Raw genomic sequence first — 20,360 nt, forward strand, 5'->3', positions numbered from 1 at the left:
AGCAACGGAGTGCGGCCGGAGACCAGGGAGACGGGAGTGACTGCTTTTCTCTGGGGGCACACTGAGGAGCGGGGCCCCGAGTTCTCAGCTCCTCCGGGTGGAGAGTGGGAGGCCACCATTTTCACCCTGGTCTTTCAAAGCTGTACCGAGAGCTTGCAGGGAACAAAAGCTCCTGAGAGCAAACCCGAGCAGCTTGCTTAGCCCGGACCGACAAGGGCGGGGCAATTCCGCCTCCGCCAAAGACATTTGGGAACCACGGCAACAGGCCCCTCCCCCAGAAGATCAGCACCAGCAGCCACCAAGTCAAGACCAAGTTTGCTGATCTAGGAGAACGGGAGAACTCCAGCTCTAGGGGAATAATGCACATACAATTCATGGCTTTATTTTACCATGATTCATTAGTTTTTCAAAGTTAATTTTTTTAACTGTTTTTTTTTTAATTTTTCTTTTTCCCTTTTTCAACCAACATCTTATCAATCCCTTTTTGAAAAAACATTTTTTATTTTTCATTTGTAGAGTCATATTTTATCCCTTCATAGTAGTTACCCTTATTTTTGGCATATATATATAAGTTGTTCTCTCTTTAAAATTTTGAGATACAGTTTCTTCTAACAGAACAAAATATACCCTAAATCACTAGTGTATGGCTTTGTTCTACTCTCCTGCCTGATCACAGTCTCTCCCTTTTTTTTTCTTTTTTTTTTAGATCTTCCTCTTTCTTCTTTCAAACAACTTATCTTATCAATTCCTTTTATAAAATCTTTTATAATTTTCATCTTTACAGTCATCTTCCATCCCTTCATTGTATCAACCCTTATTTTGTACATATGTAAGTCTTTCTTCCTTTAAAATTTTAGGAGGCACTTTTTTCTAACAGACCAAAATATGCCCAAAATCTAGTGTGTGGCACTGATCTATGCACTAGCCTGATCATATTTGATCATATTCTGGGGGTTTTTTTGTATTGTTCTGTTTTTGTTTTTATCTTTTTCTTTTTCTTTTTTTTCCCTTTCTTTTTTCTTTCTTTCCTTTTCTTTTCCCCTGGTTTCAGGTCTTTTTGATTTGTATAGAGTATATTTCCTGGGGACATTGTTAACCTGTTAGCATTTTGTTCTCTCATTCATCTATTCTCCTCTGGACAAAATGACAAGACGAAAAAAATCACCTCAGCAAAAAGAACAAAAGGTAATACCATCAGCCGGGGACCTACTCAATACAGACATTAGTTCAATGTTGGACCTAGAGTTCAGAATCATGACTTTAAAGATACTAGCTGGGCTTGAGAAAAGCATGGAAGTTTATTAGAGAAACCCTTTCTGGAGAAATAAAAGAACTAAAATCTAATCAAGTCAAAATCAAAAAGGCTATTAATGAGGTGCAATCAAAAATGGGGGAACTAACTGCTAGGATAAATGAGGCAGAAGAGAGAATCAGCGATATAGAAGACCAAATGATGGAAAATAAAGAGGCTGAGAAAAAGAGAGAGAAACAACTACAGGATCACGAGGGCAGAATTCGAGAGAGAAGCGATATGATAAGACGAAAGAACATTAGAATAATTGGGATCCCAGAAGAAGAAGAAAGAGAGAGAGGGGCAGAAGGTATATTGGAGCAAATTATAGCAGACAACTTCCCTAATGTGAGGAAGGAAACAGGCATCAAAATCCAGGAGGCACAGAGAACCCCTCTCAAAATCAATAAAAATAGGTCAACACCCCGACATCTAATAGTAAAACTTACGAGTCTCAGAGACAAAGAGAAAATCCTGAAAACAGCTCGGGAGAAGAGATATGTAACCTACAATGGTAGAAACATTAGATTGGCAACAGACCTATCCACAGAGACCTGGCAGGCCAGAAAGGACTGGCATGAGATCTTCAGAGCACTAAACGAGAAAAATATGCAGCCAAGAATACTATATCCAGCTAGGCTGTCATTGAAAATAGAAGGAGAGAGAAAAAGCTTCCAGGACAAACAAAAACTAAAGGAATTTGCAAACATGAAACCAGCCCTCCAAGAAATATTGAAAGGGGTCCTCTAAGCAAAAAGAGACCCTAAAAGCAGCATAGATCAGAAAGGAACACAGACAATATACAGTCACAGTCACCTTACAGGCAATACAATGGCACTAAATTCCTATCTTTCAATAGTTACCCTGAATGTAAATGGGCTAAATGCCCCAATCAAAAGACACAGGCTATCAGAATGAACTAAAAAACAAGACCCATCAATATGCTGTCTGCAAGCGACTCATTTTAGACCCAAAGACACCCCCAGATTGAAAGTGAGGGGGTGGAAAACCATTTACCATGCTAATGGACACCAAAAGAAAGCTGGGGTGGCAATCCTTATATCAGACAAATTAGATTTTAAAACAAAGACTGTAATAAGAGATGAGGAAGGACACTATATCCTACTTAAAGGGTCTATCCAACAAGAAGATCTAACAATTGTAAAAATCTATGCCCCTAACGTGGGAGCAGCCAATTATATAAGGCAATTAATAACAAAAGCAAAGAAACACATTGACAACAATACAGTAATAGTGGGGACTTAACACCCCCCTGACTGAAATGGACAGATCATCTAAGCAAAAGATCAACAAGGAAATAAAGACTTTAAATGAAACACTGGACCAAATGGACTTCACAGACATATTCAGAACATTCCATCCCAAAGCAATGGAATACACATTCTTCTCTAGTGCCCATGGAAGATTCTCCAGAATTGATCACATCCTAAGTCACAAATCAGGTCTCAACCGGTACCAAAAGATTGGGATCATTCCCTGCATATTTTCAGACCACAATGCTTTGAAACTAGAACTCAATCACAAGAGGAAAGTCGGAAAGAACTCAAATACATGGAGGCGAAAGACCATCCTACTAAAGAATGAGTGGGTCAACCAGGAAATTAAAGAAGAATTTAAAAAATTCATGGAAACCAATGAAAATGAAAACACAACTGTTCAAAATCTTTGGGATGCAGCAAAGGCAATCCTGAGAGGAAAGTAGATAGCAATACAAGCCTTTCTCAAGAAACAAGAAAGGTCTCAAATACACAACCTAACCCTACACCTAAAGGAGCTGGAGAAAGAACAGCAAATAAAGCCTAAACCCAGCAGGAGAAGAGAAATACTAAAGAGCAGAGCAGAAATCAGTGAAAAGGAAACCAAAAGAACAGTAGAACAGATCAACGAAACTAGGAGCTGCTTCTTTGAAAGAATTAACAAGATTGATAAACCCCTGGCCAGACTTATCAAAAAGAAAAGAGAAATGGCCCAAATCAACAAAATCATGAATGAAAGAGGAGAGATCACAACCAACACCAAAGAAATACAAACAATTTATAAGAACATATTATGAGCAACTCTATGCCAGCAAATTAGATAACCTGGAAGAAATGGGTGCATTCCTAGAGATGTATCAACTACCAAAACTGAACCAGGAAGAAATAGAAAACCTAAACAGACCTATAACCACTAAGGAAATTGAAGCAGTCATCAAAAATCTCCCAGCAAACAAAAGCCCAGGGCCAGATGGCTTCCCAGGGGAATTCTATCAGACATTTAAAGAAGAATTAATCCCTATTCTCCTGAAACTGTTCCAAAAAATAGAAATGGAAGGAAAACTTCCAAACTCATTTTATGAGGCCACCATTACCTTGATCCCAAAACCAGACAAAGACCCCATCAAAAAGGAGAATTACAGACCAATATCCTTGATGAACATGGATGCAAAAATTCTCACCAAAATACTAGCCAACAGGATCCAACAGTACATTAAAAGGATTATTCACCACGACCAAGTGGGATTTATCCCTGGGCTGCAAGGTTGGTTCAACAGCCGCAAATCAATCAACGTGATACAATATATTAACAAAAGAAAGAACAAGAATCATATGATCGTCTCAATAGACGCAGAAACAGCATTTGACAAAGTACAGCATCCTTTCTTGATCAAAACTCTTCAGAGTATAGGGATAGAGGGTACGTACCTCAATATCATAAAAACCATCTATGAAAAACCTACAGTGAATATCATTCTCAGTGGGGAAAAGCTGAGAGCTTTTCCCCTGAGGTCAGGAACGCGGCAGGGATGTCCACTATCACCACTGCTATTCAACAGAGTATTAGAAGTCCTAGCCACAGCAATCAGACAACAAAAAGAAATCAAAGGCATCCAAATCGGCAAAGAGAAAGTCAAACTCTCATTCTTTGCAGATGATATGATACTGTATGTGGAAAACCCCAAAGACTCCACCCCAAAACTGCTAGAACTCATGCAGGAATTCAGTAAAGTAGCAGGATTTAAAATCAATGCACAGAAATCAGTGGCATTCCTATACACCAACAACAAGACAGAAGAGAGACAAATCAAGGAGTCGATCCCATTTACAATTGCACCCAAAACCATAAGATACCTAGGAATAAATTTAACCAAAGAGGCAAAGGATCTGTACTCAGAAAACTATAAAATACTCATGAAAGAAATTGAAGAAGACACAAAGAAAGGGAAAAACGTTCCATACTCATGGATTGGAAGAACAAACATTGTGAAGATGTCAATGCTACCTAGAGCAATCTACACATTCAATGCAATCCCCATCAAAATACCATCCACTTGTTTCAAAGAAATGGAACAAATAATCCTAAAATTTGTATGGAACCAGAAGAGACCCCGAATAGCCAGAGGAATATTGAAAAAGAAAAACAAAGCTGGCGGCATCACACTTCCGGACTTCCAGCTCTATTACAAAGCTGTCATCATCAAGACAGTAAGGTACTGGCACAAAAACAGACACATAGATCAATGGAACAGAATCGAGAGCCCAGAAATGGACCCTCAACTCTATGGTCAACTCATCTTTGACAAAGCAGGAAAGAATGTCCAATGGAATAAAGACAGCCTCTTCAACAAATGGTGTTGGGAAAATTGGACAGCTACATGCAGAAGAATGAAACTGGACCATTTCCTTACACCACACACAAAAATAGACTCCAAATGGTTGAAAGATCTAAACGTGAGACAGGAGTCCATCCAAATCCTAAAGGAGAACACAGGTAGCAACCTCTTCGACCTCAGCTGCAGCAACTTCTTCCTAGAAACATCGACAAAGGCAAGGGAAGCAAGGGCAAAAACGAACTATTGGGATTTCATCAAGATAAAAAGCTTTTGCACAGTAAAAGAAACAGTCCACAAAACCAAAAGACAACCGACAGAATGGGAGAGAATATTTGCAAATGACATATCAGATAAAGGGCTAGTATCCAAAATCTATAAAGAACTTATCAAAGTTAACACCCAAAGAACAAATAATCCAATCAAGAAATGGGCAGAAGACATGAACAGACATTTTTCCAAAGACATCCAAATGGCCAAGAGATGCATGAAAAAGTGCTCAACAACGCTCGGCATCAGGGAAATCCAAATCAAAACCTCAATGAGATACCACCTCACATCAGTCAGAATGGCTAAAATTAAGTCAGGAAATGACAGATGTTGGCGGGGATGTGGAGAAAGGGGAACCCTCCTACACTGTTGGTGGGAATGCAAACTGGTGCAGCCACTCTGGAAAACAGTATGGAGCTTCCTCAAAAAGTTGAAAATAGAGCTACCATACGATCCAGCAATTGCACTACTGGGTATTTACCCCAAAGATACAAATGTAGGGATCCGAAGGGGTACGTACACCCCGATGTTTATAGCAGCAATGTCCACAATAGCCAAACTGTGGAAAGAGCCAAGATGTCCATCGACAAATGAATGAATAAAGAAGATGTGGTATATATATACAATGGAATATTATACAGCCATCAAAAGGAATGAGAGCTTGCCATTTGCAATGACGTGGATGGAACTGGAGGGTGTTATGCTGAGTGAAATAAGTCAATCAGAGAAAGACATGTATCATATGACCTCACTGATATGAGGAATTCTTAATCTCAGGAAACAAACTGAGGGTTGCTGGAGTGGGGGTGGGGTGGGAGGGATGGGGTGGCTGGGTGATAGACATTGGGAAGGGTATGTGCTATGGTGAGCGCTGTGAATTGTGCAAGACTGTTGAATCACAGATCTGTACCTCTGAAACAAATAATGCAATATATGTTAAGAAAAAGAAAAAGAAGAAGAAGCTAGCAGGAGGGGAAGAATGAAGGGGGGAAACTGGAGGGGGAGATGAACCATGAGAGACGATGGACTCTGAAAAACAAACTGAGGGTTCTAGAGGGGAGGGGGTGGGGGGATGGGTTAGCCTGGTGATGGGTATTAAAGAGGGCACGTTCTGCGTGGAGCACTGGGTCTTATGCACAAACAATGAATCATGGAACACTACATCAAGAACTAATGATGTAATGTATGGTGATTAACATAACAATAAAAAAATTTTTAAAAAAGTAGTTCCGCTGCTTAGGTAGTCACGGCCCAAGTTCATCTCAAGATTGTGGACAGTTGAAATTCCCCCTCAAATCTCCATATCAACCCTTCTCATGTTTTATTGTTATGTAGAATAAAACTCCAAACTTCATGACATGAAACAATGATCATTTATCATCATCATCATCTCTTTCAATTTTGGAGGCTGGCAGCCTTGATGAGGTGGTTCTCTCTGAGAATCTCTCATGTAGTTGTGGGCAGATGGGACCTGGAGCTGGAGACCAAAACTTCCTCACTCAGATGTCTGGTGACGGATGCGGTAGGTGCTGATGAGCAAAGCACCTACATGCAGCCTCTCCCCATGAGCTTCCTGAGCTCCCCGCAAGCCTCCTAACAGAGGAAGGACGAATGGTAGCTGGCTTTATCAACTTGTATGATAGCTTTGAATGTCCATATCACTATGGCCCCACACTCAACCCTTTGGAGCAGTCACAAAGGCACACCCAGGTTCCAAGAGTGGGGGACAAAGATTCTACCTCTTAATGGTGGGCTGTCAGGCCACATTACAAACAGAACATGTGGGATATGCAATACTGTCATGCGGATCAGTCAAAAACACACTCAAGCACAGCCACAACCACTCTGCCCAATTCACATCCCTCCAATGTTCAAAATGTCCTCATGCTCTCCAGCAAGGTCTCCAGCTTGATATCCGGGGGTCTCTCCATCTAAATCAGATCCAGATACCACTGATGCCCCATAGGTGTGACACAGCCTTGATCTAAAGGCCTGTGAACAAAAGTGACACTATCTGTCCCCTACACACCCAACATACAACGGTGGGATGGGTACAAGGCAACTGCCATACACACCCCTGTTTGAAAAGGAGGAAAACAGGAGTCACCCAGCAGTGACTGAATTGGAGCGATTTCTCAGCAGTTTTCCTACACGTACAACTGATCTGAAATGCAAAAATTCACAGTTATTCTTAAAAATTTTTACCTCCTCATTCTAACCTACCATGAGTAACCCTTGGCCGTGGGGAATGGTAAATGGAAGGAAAGATGAGCCCAAGAGAGGAGTGGCAGAGGAAGTGGAGGATTGTGTGGCTGCCATTGTGGGTGCTCTGACCCATGTGGTCATGGGACCATGGGTGGTCATGGTCCTCACCACCACGTCCTCCTGGCTCAGCCCACTCGCAGTGGGGATCCACATGGTCACATGCCCACATGGCACCAGTCTTAGGCCTTCTCTACATAAGAGGGGACATGAAGCTCCTTTGATCTGATTTTGGTGCCAAGCCAGGAGTAGGGGCGTCTGAGGCTGTCAGCAGTCATCTTCCCCCTCCCGAAGACAGAGCTGTCTACAGAACAAAGCCAGTGGCAGGGCGAGCGCAGGAGGGAGAAGCACAGCCAAAAACTTGAGTGAGCAAAGCCCCGATGATGCCATTTGAGCCACACCTCTACTGGAAGACCTAAAGCCAATAATAAATCCCCGACTTTACTAGATATTTCGGGTTGGATTTTTTAAACCTGCATCTGAAAGTGTCCTGATACACACTCCCATTTTTCTCCCCAAGCTCTTTGCTTTCATCTAAGGTCTGGCCTCCCATGGACCCTCTTCACCTTTCCATAAGAAGGCCCCATGAATACGTAAGTCCTTGTCCTGGGATAAGCCCATGTGGAGAAGGAAACCTGCTCTCCTGCTGGGTCCTCCAGTCCTTCAAAGAGCTGGAAAGTAACAACTCACACACGGCAGCTGTCTCTACTCAAACTTAAGCCTGCCCCTGCAACCTTGACTGTGACAGGGAACAATCCCCCAAAGGTGCACACACTGCAAAGGGGAGTGCTGAGATGGCCTCATGAGATCGCATGAGCAAGTGCCCCCCACCCCGGACACTGCCCGAGCCAAGACCAGCCACTCTCCCGGGGTCCTGCCTGTCGGCTCCTTTCCTCTACAACTTGGAAGCTGCTTGTATCAACATGTCAGCAGGAAATGGCTCTTTAATCACTGCAAACTCCCTCCTGACTATAAAGATTAGGTCAACTTTCAGCTGCAGGGCCTCCTCTTCCAGGATAACGGGGATTGCGTTTGACAGCAAATAGCGATGCTTAGCACCAGCCCACACTCACAGTCTGGTCGGATTACTTACATTCAACACCTGTGTAGAAGGCAGGGCCTTGGATAACAGGCGGTTGAGAAACAAAGACTTTCGGCACAACAGGCTAGGGGGGTAAGAAGGAAGGTCAAAGATGCAGGATGCAGCAGAAAAGGCTGAGTCTTAAGTAGCTGCTATCTACAAGCAAGCAATCTGGGGACTTGCTAGCTGATGCCCACCAAGCCCCATGGCTCTCCCAGTCTGCACTTTGAACCCGGAGCAACCTACCAAGAGGCAGGACCCAGGGGAGGGGCATGATATGTTTCGACCTTCTTTCAGTCTTTAAACATGTGTCATTCATTTGCCCAGACGCTCCCATGGGCTAGAGGCTACAGCACAGCTGGGATTCACTACAGCCATACCACCTCCCAGCACGGAGCTGTAACTCCATCCCTGCCCTTCTACCCAGAAAAGCTACTGTACACTTCAGTGCGTTAACTGCCATTATTAACAAGCCACCAGTGGCTCCAGATCCAGATGCCCAATATGGCGGACCTCACCACCTGAGCTGCTGCCTCACCCAGTTCAGCCTGTGCCACACATTTATTCCAGGGGGACCTCCTCTCTGGTGTGACTTCAGGGTCTCTCTAACTTCACCCCCTTGGTGGTAAGTCTTCGTTTGAGAGTGAACTTGAAAAACACTGGAAATCCTACTTCCGGAGAGTACACAGTGGACGCTCCAGAACCCTTGTGAGGTGGGGTCAGCTACCATCCCTATCTTCTTTTGACAGATTCATTTATTTTCTGAGTAGCTACTATGCAGCAGACACTCTTCTAGTAGTGAACAGAACAAAGATCCCTGTCCCCAGAGGGCTTCCATTCCAGCAAAGAGAGAAAGATATTCAAAAATAAGCCGAATAAATGTCGTAGAACTTATGTTGTATGTTGCGAGCTAACGGTGGTATGGAAAAAGAAAAAAAAAAAAAGAGCAGGGTAAGAATAGGGTGGGAGTGCTATGGATGGGGGGCGTTTGCAGAATTAAAAAGGGGTCGGGGTATGCCTCCTTGAAAAGGTAAGATTTGAGCGAACACTCGAAGAAAGTGAAGAGTTAGCCATGTGAACAGAGAGATCAGTGTTCCAGGCAAAGGGAACCGCCAGGGCAAAGGCCTTGAGGCAAAACATGCATGACACCCGTGAGGCGCAGCAGCAGGGGCCCCTGGCACAGGCACAGAGTGAGCAGGGGGAGAAGTCAGCAGAGAGGAGACTGGAGAGAAGCAAACTGTTCCAACCAGACAGAACAAGTTCCCCCTATGGCCAGCGACGCAGTACACCCCCTCACCAGGTCGGGCTGAACACAGGCCCCTCACTTAGAGCCCCGGGTACTTCCCCTGCAGATTCAAGGCAGACAGGCTTTCTGCCCCCAGTGGCCCTTCTCCCACCCCTTGGCCAGCAGACCCAGGACCCAGCCACCACACAGCACAACAAGCTGTTCTCCCCGTCCCCAGAGGAAGCCATCCCACCTCACCACTGCCCCTGTCCCACTGGCAGGAGGGCTGACAACCATGAAGAACTGAATTATGAGACTCACCAATAATCAGGGGGCCTCTCCTTTCCTTCACCCCAGGCCCAGAAACTTCAGATTCCAGATCCAAGCTCCTGGGATCTCCCAATCAAAAGTTGGCGCCCACAAGGCAAGGGCGAGCCAGGCCCGGGACATGGAGTTCTCACCTCCCACACAGCCAGGGCCCAGCGGCCATCTGGCCAGGCTCCGCATGGCCGATCAGACAGGCAGGCTGACATGGGGGCTGCCAGGGCATCGGGGCTGCAGGAGGCATTTGAGGCAATGCTCCCCAGCTGCTCAGGCGTCACTGAATCAGGCCTTCGTGAAGAGGGGAAAGAGCGCATTACCGAGCCCCAGATGTGCCAAGAGCTCCTTGGATCCACTCTTCCTCCCAGGCCTCACCCTCAACTAGGGCTCAGCCTGTTAGAGCTAAATGGCTCTATTTATTACTATCCAAGTTTTTTGCTTGGCAGGGCACAGAATTGGGGACTTAGAACTCTGAGCGCCAGGAGCACCAGGAGCACAGCTGTGAGTCCTAAGGGTAAAATCATGGAGTCTGCTCCTGGCGGAAGAGGGTCAGCGGGAAGGCAGCTGCAAGGAGACAGACTAGTCTGGGCCTCCAGCATCTCTGAAGCAGGAAAACAGGTGCAAGGAGCTGACCTTGGATGGGAAGGATAAAGAGTCTGGTTTGGACCATGTCTGAAGTTTAGACCAGAAGTCAGGAAAGAGGTCAGAGTGGAAAACATATTTTGGGGATGTCTGCAAAGAAAGCTGTAGTAAAAGGACTGGAGTAGATGAAGAAGGAAAAAAATCTAGAGGGCATACTAGAGAATATCAGAGAACGCTGCATTGAAGAGTTTAGAGTTGAGACAAGGCCAAGGAGCCAGGAAAGGAGGAAAAGAAAGGGCATCCAGAGAAGTAGGAAGAGTCAGGGTAGCAATGAAGTAGGGCAGTCATGAGTGCTGTTCATCAAAGAGTCCTGCCTCCACTTCCAGAAGCATGGTGGGAGTCAGGCTTTGTAGGAAGTAGAAACTTACGACTTTTTTTGGCCAATGAGTCGTAAGTGAAAGTGATACGTCACTTCCAGCCAGGCATTCAAAGCTGGTGTGATACACCAGGGAGCTCTCTTTCCTCTGCTATGGTGACCACATATGTTCTAGCAGAGGCTGCTCTCTGGGTCCAAGAGTGAGGAGGGCATGGAGCAGAACCAGAGCTCCTCAAGAGTGAGAAATCAACCTCTTTGCTTTAAGCCACCGAGATCATTTGTAACCACAGCACAGCCTAGCCTCTCCTGATATACCAAGGAAGGAGTTTCTGGAGGGATGATGGTGGCCAGCAAGGCTGAAGGGTGCAAGGAACATGGGGACTAGGCAATGTTGCTGAGTCTGGCAAACAAGCAACATCAGTGACCCTCAAGCTCGGGTTGAGGGAGCAAGAACTAGATTACAAGGCATGAAGGAATGGAGGCAGAAAATGCAGACATTTCTTTTAAACATTCTGGGGACTATCAGAAAAGAAATGGGGTAGCATGAGAGCCAACAGCGTAGGGAAAAGGCTTAAGCTTTTATTCCTCAGAGAAGCCAGTGGAGAGACAAAGGGATAATATGGATGATGGTCTGATTTGCCCAAGCTCATCACTGTCTGTCTCATTGGGAAGCAAGAGAAGAGAGAAACTAGATGCCCTGCCCCTGCATTGTTTTCCTCCACTTGTTGCACATCAGCAAGGTTCAAGGGGACTAAGCTGAAATTAGCAGGGAATGGAGGAGCACAGAATGAGGCAAAGATCCCAGTAGTAGGTGACAGAAGAGGTAAGGAGGTAACTAATGGGGAAACGAGCAATCTAGAGGAAACAGGGATGTTCAGAAGCCCCTAAGGATTGACTTTCATGAACATGAGTTTCCACATCCATAAAATGGGGCTCTTACAGCAAAGGGAGGTAGGGAGGATAAGAGAGGATGGTGCATGCATATCAGCACATTACAAACTGTGATCGAATCGTGGCTGGTCACCACGTGACCTGTTTGGGGTAACTTTACCCAGAGAATCCACCACCTCTGGTTGCTGCCAATGAAACTCCCAAATCAGCCACCACAGCTTGCCAACAGGACAACCTCAGGTCTACACCTGCTGTATGTAGAGTTCTCACACGGTCCAGGGTCCACAGTCCAGTTCTCCTCCTCCCAGAGGTGGGAGACGTGAGTCCCTCCTGCAGCCTCACCAGATGACCCTGAGCTAGTCAGCACCCCTTTCTAAGACCCAATTTCTGATACATCAAATGGGGGGATGGGACCAGACGAGCTCTGAGAGAACTCCAGCTCGGACGTTTTAAGATGTGGGGAGATTCAATTAGCCCTCCAGGTTCCTACATAAATAAAACATAAAATTATTTAGAATCCATTAAACTTGAAACAGTTGCTGTATTATTAAGGAGACAGACACCAAAAAAAAAAAAAGAAACAAACAAACCAAAAAACTGATAACTGTCAAACAATATTTTGGATCTTCAATCCCTTTGACTCGGTTCTTAGCCCAACAACACACATACTTCGGCCACATTAAGGCCCCTTTACTGCCAAGAAAGGCTCCAGCTGGGTCAGCCTGCCAGCATTGTACCCTCTCACCCGCCAGCTCAGAGTGACCCTGCCCCACACCTGCCTCCAAACTACACAGGCTCCAGCTGTCAGATGCCTTCAGTGGGATGCACACGTGTGTCCAAGCCTGCCTGTACACAGCAACCCACCCTGTGACGGGGAAAGTGTGCCACTGAACAAAACCCATAAAATTAGCACTTGGGTCTCTGCTCCCCCTGAACTTCATCATTGTTGCCAAAGACACCTGAGGAGATCCAAGGACAGAAATCCTAAATTCTGACCTGCTTTAGCCCTCAGTCAGTCCCTATTAATATCCCCTCAGTGGAATATCAATTCTGAGATTTGGGGAAGCTGACACCCAGGAAAACTTCCCCAGTCTCTCCCATCAGTACGTAAACCAGTCCATATCTTTCTCTCTCACTCATCCCCACACAAACTTATTTCAGCAATGGCTACCAGAAGTGCTGACCATGGTTCTTGGAGCTGAACCCCTGCCTGGGTCTGATGATGCCTCTTCTCTCAATGCCCTAAACAGGGTCTGACGAGCTTAAAGACTGGGTCATAAATCAGCCCCTGCCCATGACAGTGGAACTAATTTACATTGAAGGCAGAACCCAGGCCCCACAGCCTGTCATGGGCCCACTCGGCTTCACAGCCCGGTGAGGGCAGCACGTGGTGGTTCCAGGCAGCTCTGTCTGGGCCTCTCATTTCTGCATCCAGCCCCAGTCGGTTATGGTCTTCTGGGAGAAGCAAAATGCTGGGCCGAGTGCACCTCATCCCCCCCACACACCTGCCCCCGCCCCCTGCAGTTGGCAGCCCCGTGACCCCAGTGGTGTTGAAGTGAGCCTCTCTTAATCCTTGAGCAGGACGAACAAGGCCTGAGGACAGACGGGGGACCTTAAGAAGTCACTAGCCCTGGGAGGCAGCTCCATCTGCCCTAAGGGGTTTGTTTCCCACCAGCTCACCTAGAAACCTGGGACCAAGTCACTCCGGCTGCACTTGCTGAGAAGGTGCAGGGAGCCGTTGGGACACAGGAGCTCTGCAGAGCCGACTCTGAGTTTGCTGCTTCGAGCTGCACATTCCACAGCACCAGAACATTGCACCATGTGAACTGAGAGCGCAGAGCTACCCTGCTGCATCCCACACATGCTGCCTTAGCCAGGACTGCCCCTGCTCATGACACTTGCACTCTGGCAAGGCAGATGCCACACACCGGGGGTCAGGAGCCCAAGTTGTCATCCGACCTTCTTCACAATAAATGCACAACCTTAATGTAGACCTAACTGTTTGTTTCTCTGATCATCAGTTTCCCACTAAGATGAGATGTTTGGACTGGACCATCTCTACAGTCCCGGCTCTCATACGGGTACTATCCTATAAAAACTTACTTCAAAGGCCACATTTTACAGACAGGCCTAGGGCGAAGACTGCAAAGGCAAGGGGACTTCGGGAGAGTTATGGAAGCCCCTGACCCCTCACCAGGGTCCTAGAAATTCCACTGGAAGGGATTCAGGTCCCTGGGCAGGGTGCCTACCCAGACTCTGCCTTTAAAGTCACCTCCACCAGAAAGGGAAATACCTGAGCAACTTTTACTCACTCACCTCTCTGCCTGTTACTAGAGAAGGCTAAGCCCCTTCACCCACAATTTAGGGCCTTCCAAATCATCCTCATTTTACTTTTTCATCCTTACATCCCCATCCTGCCCTGGATGCATCTTCAGCCTCAGACTGAGGGGCAGATTCACCCCTCCATCAGTCTACCTTCTTGCTGCACATACAGATCAGTACGTCTATTACAGATCAACCTACCAATGCATTAAAGAAGGTCCCAAGGACCCCCATGTGGCATTTCAAAGCCTAGTGCGAGCTGCCACTTGCTACTAATTCTTGAAGTGGATAAAAGCATTTCTTCAAACAGGAGCTTTCACTACCTAACACCGGTCCTCTCCTTCCTAGAGTTACTGGCTGAACTGTGCCCTGTGTCCTCCCCCTGCCCCCTGCCCACTGCCTCCCCCCAGAATTCACCTGTTGAAGGGCTAACCTACAGTACCCAACCATGTGACTGTATGTGGAGAGAGGTCTTTAAAGGGGACATTAAGTGAAAATGAGGTCATATGGGTGAGCCCTAATCCAATCTGACCGGCATCCTCATAAAAGAGGGAATCTGGACACAGGCATGCAGGCACACGGAGCAAAGACCACATGGGGACACAGGGAGAGAAGAGCCACCTGCAAGCTGAGGTCAATGGCCTCAGAATAATGCCAACCCTGCCACCTTGGACTCCCGGCCCCCAGAATCATGAGTAAATACATTTCTGTTGCTTAAACCACCCTGTGTCGGGTACTATGATGACGGTCCTAGCAAACTATTACACCTAAGGTTTTTTCCTTCACCCAACCAGCCCAACGTGTCACAGATTCTCAGAGTGAAAAGAGCCTCAGACTGTGAAGTCCAATACCCCTATTTTTCAGATGGGCACACTGAGGCCCAAAGAAAGGAAGAAACTGACCAAAGTCATACAGGATGCAGTGAGCTGAGCTTCCACCCAGAGCTGTTCTGGTCATAAAGCACCAAGCCCTAGAGCCAGGTGTGTCTGCACTGAACTGCCTGAGTTGAGCAAACACAAAGACAATCCCCCATGGCACTCTGCCCCCCACACTGCAAGGCTGGATATAAGTGGCAGGACACACAGGCCCCGACTGCCTAGCCCCATCCAGAGACCCTCCATAAACCCTGGATGTGCCCAGGGGAACCCCTGAGACTGCAGAATGGGGCTTCCTGGGCAGGCACCGGAAATCAGCTTAAATATAGTCTGAGGCCATTTGAGAAAAAAACTAACAGCAGAATGAAGAGAGCCCATTGTGATCCAGACCTGCTCCTGAGCCCTACAATCTCTTTCTCAAAGCCAGGCTGTCTTCAGAAGTGGAAATCCTTGATTCAACTTTTCCTCATCATCTCAACATTTACTAAGTATATTTGTCGCATGAGTGCGATTTGGAAGTTCTGCATAAAGTCGATGCTGCTGGAAGGTTAAGGAAAGAAGAGACTCCTTTGGACTGGGGTGATCAACAGGCAGTTTTCTGGAGAGGCCAGAACTTGAACTCGCCCTTGGAGGACAGGTGGGGCGGTTCTCAGAATGGACAAGAACAGTCATTCTAGAGACGGGTTTACTTCAGGTCTCTGGACTGAACTCGCTGCCCAGACTCAGGCTGGTTAGGCCTTTTGTCCACAGTAGTAAACAGGAACAAATGTCTGTCTAAGGGAGAGTGGGTCAAAAGTGAAGACAAAGTCCTCGCTACAATGAGTTCCTAATGTGAATGAGAAGACCAGCCTCATTTTGAGATCAAGCCCATTGGCCATGGTAGCTCTTCTCAGCAGTGGCATGTGGTCTGAACACGTTTACTGGACTATTTGAAATTATTCACCATCTTCCAGGATCCCTCAAATGTTTATGGCCAGCATTTTATGAATAAATAGGGGAAGAGGTACCTCCAGGGTCCCCTTCTGGAAGAAAAGACCCCTACAATGAGACAACTATGAGAGCACAGTAACACCACTCAGCTGCCTGGACTTGGCCTTAATTGTGTTTTCTGCGGGTTCCCAGCAACTGGAGATGCCCTCATGAAGGTCAGATCACTGGCCCCATAGCTCACCTCTCCCCCAGCCGGTTTCTGAGCAAAACTTCCAATTCAGATATCCTTCTGCAGCCTATTTAGCTCTAGAACACCTCCATCTCCCATCTCTCCAAGTTGAGGAGGTATGAACTGGTATTTATATGATGAAAATTGGGCGCCTGGGTGGCTCAGTCATTAAATGTCTGCCTTTGGCTCAGGTCATGATCCCAGGGTCCTGGGATCGAGCCCCACATCGGGCTTCCTGCTCCGCGGGAAGCCTGCTTCTCCCTCTCCCACTCCCCCTGCTTGTGTTCCCTCTCTCGCTGTGTCTCTCTCTGTCAAATAAATAAATAAAATCTTAAAAAAATAAGAAATGATGAAGATCCATTTTGGAGGAGTTGACCATAAATGAGAAGTGTTTGTCTTCCAAACACTACTGGTTTACTCTCATAATTTGCAACACTTGCCTCTTTTGTATATAAACTTTTACAAAGAATTGAAACATTTTTAATGTTCTTAGTCAAGATTTGTTTTCTTAAGGATAAACAATACTTGATTTTACAAATATATTATCATTCTCCTTTGCTGTGAAAGCAAGCAGCATTCCTGCTGTGGTGGTCCTCACGTAGCTAAGTGACTAGTGGCGGGATGAGGTCTGGGCCGGGACAAATCCTTCTGAGGTGTAAGGGGCTATTCTTACCTATAGGGAGAGGGGTGCCCTCACACTGAAGACCAGACAGGGAGGAAGGAAGGAGGGCCAAGGAGAGGATCAGAGTGCTTCTGGCACACGCGGCTTCAGCCACAAGAATGTCAAGATGTCTAGGAGGGAATTCTAGTATTAAAATGGAATCTTCTCGTTAGGAATCCATAGAGAACTAGAAACTAAAAAATTCAGGCAAAGTGTCTGAAAAACTGTCAGCCCTTTTAGGACGAGAAGGTAGAGGCTGGAGCTCAGAAGCCATGAACTTGGAAAATGTGCTGTGGTCACCATGGCTTCTTGAATTCTCTGTGCTGTTTTTCCCCATCCATCCTCTTTGGTAATCAGTTACTGTCTTTTGAAATGTCCAGTTTGCCTCAGCTGTTCCAAGGAAAATCAGGGTAAACTTAATTAAGGTCCATCCCATGACCAGAGTGCTAAGGAGGAACAGCTATGTTTATTACTATGAACATCTTGATGAAATAGACAATTTTCTAGGATGATAAAAGTTACCAAAACTGACTTAAGAAGAATATCCTCTGTTACACCATTAAACATGAAATAAATTAGAAAAAATGTGAAGGAATTATGTCTACAAAAGGCTATGAGCTAAGACAGTTTTATGAATTAGTTCCTTCAGATTATTCTAGAGCAGAGAAAAAGATGGAAAGTGTCCCAAATCCTTTTATAAGACTAACGTAATTTAATGAGAAACCTGGCCAAGATAATATACAAATACATATATAACATTATATATGTGATCCTGTATACATGTATACATGTACACACACATATATAAAGATCAATCTTACTTATGAATATAGATGCAAAAATCCCAAATAAAAAAAAACAATAAATCAAATCCAGGAGATATTAAAAGAATAACTCAATATGACTAATACTGTATTTATCCCTGGAATGTAATGATGATTTAGGATTTGGAAGTATACACTCGTCTACATCAATATGTCACAGGAAAAAAAAGCCATAAGAGATGCTAAGGATATATTTTTTTATACATTTTGTGAATTAAGAAAGAAAAAAAAACCTTAGCAGTCTACAAGGCTGTAATCAACATCCTACTCATGGTCAAACAACAGGCTCATGTCCACTAAAATTAGAAACAAGGCAAGTATGACTTCTGTCACTATCATGACTATACATTTTCTATTTCTAGCCAATAACATGAAACAGATATATTTCTTTTTAAATCCAGGAGATCAAATTACCCTTACTGGCAGAAGATACTATATTTTACCAAAAAAATAAGTAAATCCCAGAGAAAAACTACCAAAACTAGTAACAGTTTAGTAAGGTGAGCAATTACAAGTTAAAAATACACAAATCTGGGGCGCCTGGGTGACTTAGTCGGTTAAGCATCGGCCTTCAGCTCAGGTCATGACCCAGGGTCCTGGGATAGAGCCCCTCATCGGACTCCTTGCTCAAGGAGGAGCCTGCTTCTCCCTCTCCCTCTGCCCCTCCCCTTGCTTGTGCTCTCTCTCTCTCTCTCTCTCTCTCTCTTCCAAATAAATAAATAAAATATTTTTAAAAATAAATAAAATAAAATAAAAATACACAAATCTATCAGTTACCTATATACCAGAAATCAGCTAGTGAATAATAATCAAAAATACAGTGGTGAAAAAAAAATACTCCATTTAAATGAGCAGTGAAATAATTATAATAAACCTAAAAATAATCTTAATGAGAAAACACGCAAGATCTATTAAAAACATTTTTAAAAACTTTACTGTGAGACATAAAAGCAGACTTGAAGAAATACCATGTTTCCGGGGGCAAACTAAATTTATTCCAATTTTTTCCCAGATCCTTTTTTTAAAAGAAGCGTATGGGTGACAGGAGGGAAAAACCGGGGCTTGCACGACAGCTCTAAAGGGCACTGCTCATCCCTGAGATGGCTGTGTTAGAATACGCTTGGCAGAATGGTCCCCAACAACCACGCCCATGTGTGACCATGTCATGTCCCCAAAACGGGAAAAACATGTAAGCTTTAGGAACATGACCAGACACAAAACATGATGGCAATGCTGGAAATCAGCTTTAGAAATTGTGCAATGTAAGTTCTCTTCATTCTGTGACTCCCAAGGTCTCTAACGATTCATTCAGGTAAGAGAGCAAAGAAGACTGTGAGGGCCATCTCCTGGAGGAAGCGACCAACACAGTGACCTAGAGTTATCTTTGTCACAACCCTTCCCGACCACGGAAACCCTATGGGGTCGGTGGTGGCACAGAGCCACGATGATTAAAGGGAGCTACTGAGGAGAGACAGGGTTCATTAATTAATCCTTAGGGAATGTGGCTTGCATTAGAGGGGGAGAGGAAATGCTCCACTGGGTTTTATGTGAAAATAATTCCAGATGAATAAAGAGTTTATCTGGAATTAATGTAAAAAAATAAATACAAGAAGATATAGGAGAGAGAGAGAGAGAGAGAGAGAGATCATAGAAAGCACTGGAACGCCAGAGAACAGGAATTTTTGCCTGTTTTGTTTACTGCTGTATTTCTAATGCCTAGAGTAGCCCCTGCCACATAGTAAGTGCTCAATAAACTTATTGAAAGGATGAATGAATGAATGAATCCTTTCCTTTATCAATTTTCTGGTTTTATCTTTGTCACACTTTCTACTAGGGTTTTTTTTTCTTAGTTATTATAACTTTTTAAATCTCTTTTTACCTCTTTGCATATTGAAGATAATAACTGTGTACATTATATTTACTGCAAATAATTTCCCAAATTTGTCTTCTGCCTTTTCATTTATTTGAAGTATTTATGTACAAAAACACCACAACCCATTTATTTGAGGTCAGTCAATTCTCTTTTATAACTTCTGATTATTATCTACAGAAAGTTGTTCCCAATTCCAAATTGCTAAGGCGGCTGAGACCACTGTCAGCAGGCTAGCCCAAGTTACCTCCACTGCAGGGCTGGCACATCCTCTCCCAAGGGCTGGGGAACCGCTCCAGAGGCATCTGATCCAGAGGGTTTCCTATCCCAACCAGACTCGTCAAACCCCCACAGCTCCCCTTCCAGCACACTCTTCTGCATAACCATATGGTGAGGTCATGTGTTTAGGACACCATTGTTCTGTCACCATGGAGATGATGAGATGTCAAAGCACTGGCAAGAAGCTTCCGATGCAGGATGAAGCCAAGGAAGAAGACGGAGAAAAGACAAGAAGGACCTGTGCGCTAGCCAGAGGACCTAAAACATCCCAAGAAGCTCATGAGGTCATCCTCATTCACACAGTTTCCCAGGTGTCAGATCTGTTTGGAAAGCACAGAACCTTCCAGGCCAGCCCCAGCATGTAGCTACAGTCCACAGGCAGCACCTAACCTCAGAAGATGACATGCCTGCCCCTTTAACCTCTGGGGCGCCCAGCCTGACTCTGAACTGGCTGATGGCCT

The 20,360-nt window shown here is 45.0% G+C and overlaps 1 long non-coding RNA gene across 1 annotated transcript; it reads right to left on the reverse strand.

The window, feature by feature from the left end:
• Positions 1-6,637: 6,637 nt before the first annotated feature.
• Positions 6,638-19,992, reverse strand: LOC113936961. Its single transcript, XR_003524429.1, has 4 exons — positions 19,868-19,992; positions 8,527-8,599; positions 7,247-7,335; positions 6,638-6,764 (listed from the first exon to the last, which is right to left on the reverse strand). It is a non-coding gene; the product is annotated as an uncharacterized LOC113936961 (long non-coding RNA).
• Between the last annotated feature and the right edge of the window lie 368 nt (positions 19,993-20,360).

Source organism: Zalophus californianus, chromosome 8 (assembly GCF_009762305.2).
Source record: "Zalophus californianus isolate mZalCal1 chromosome 8, mZalCal1.pri.v2, whole genome shotgun sequence".
NCBI classification, from domain to species: domain Eukaryota; kingdom Metazoa; phylum Chordata; class Mammalia; order Carnivora; family Otariidae; genus Zalophus; species Zalophus californianus.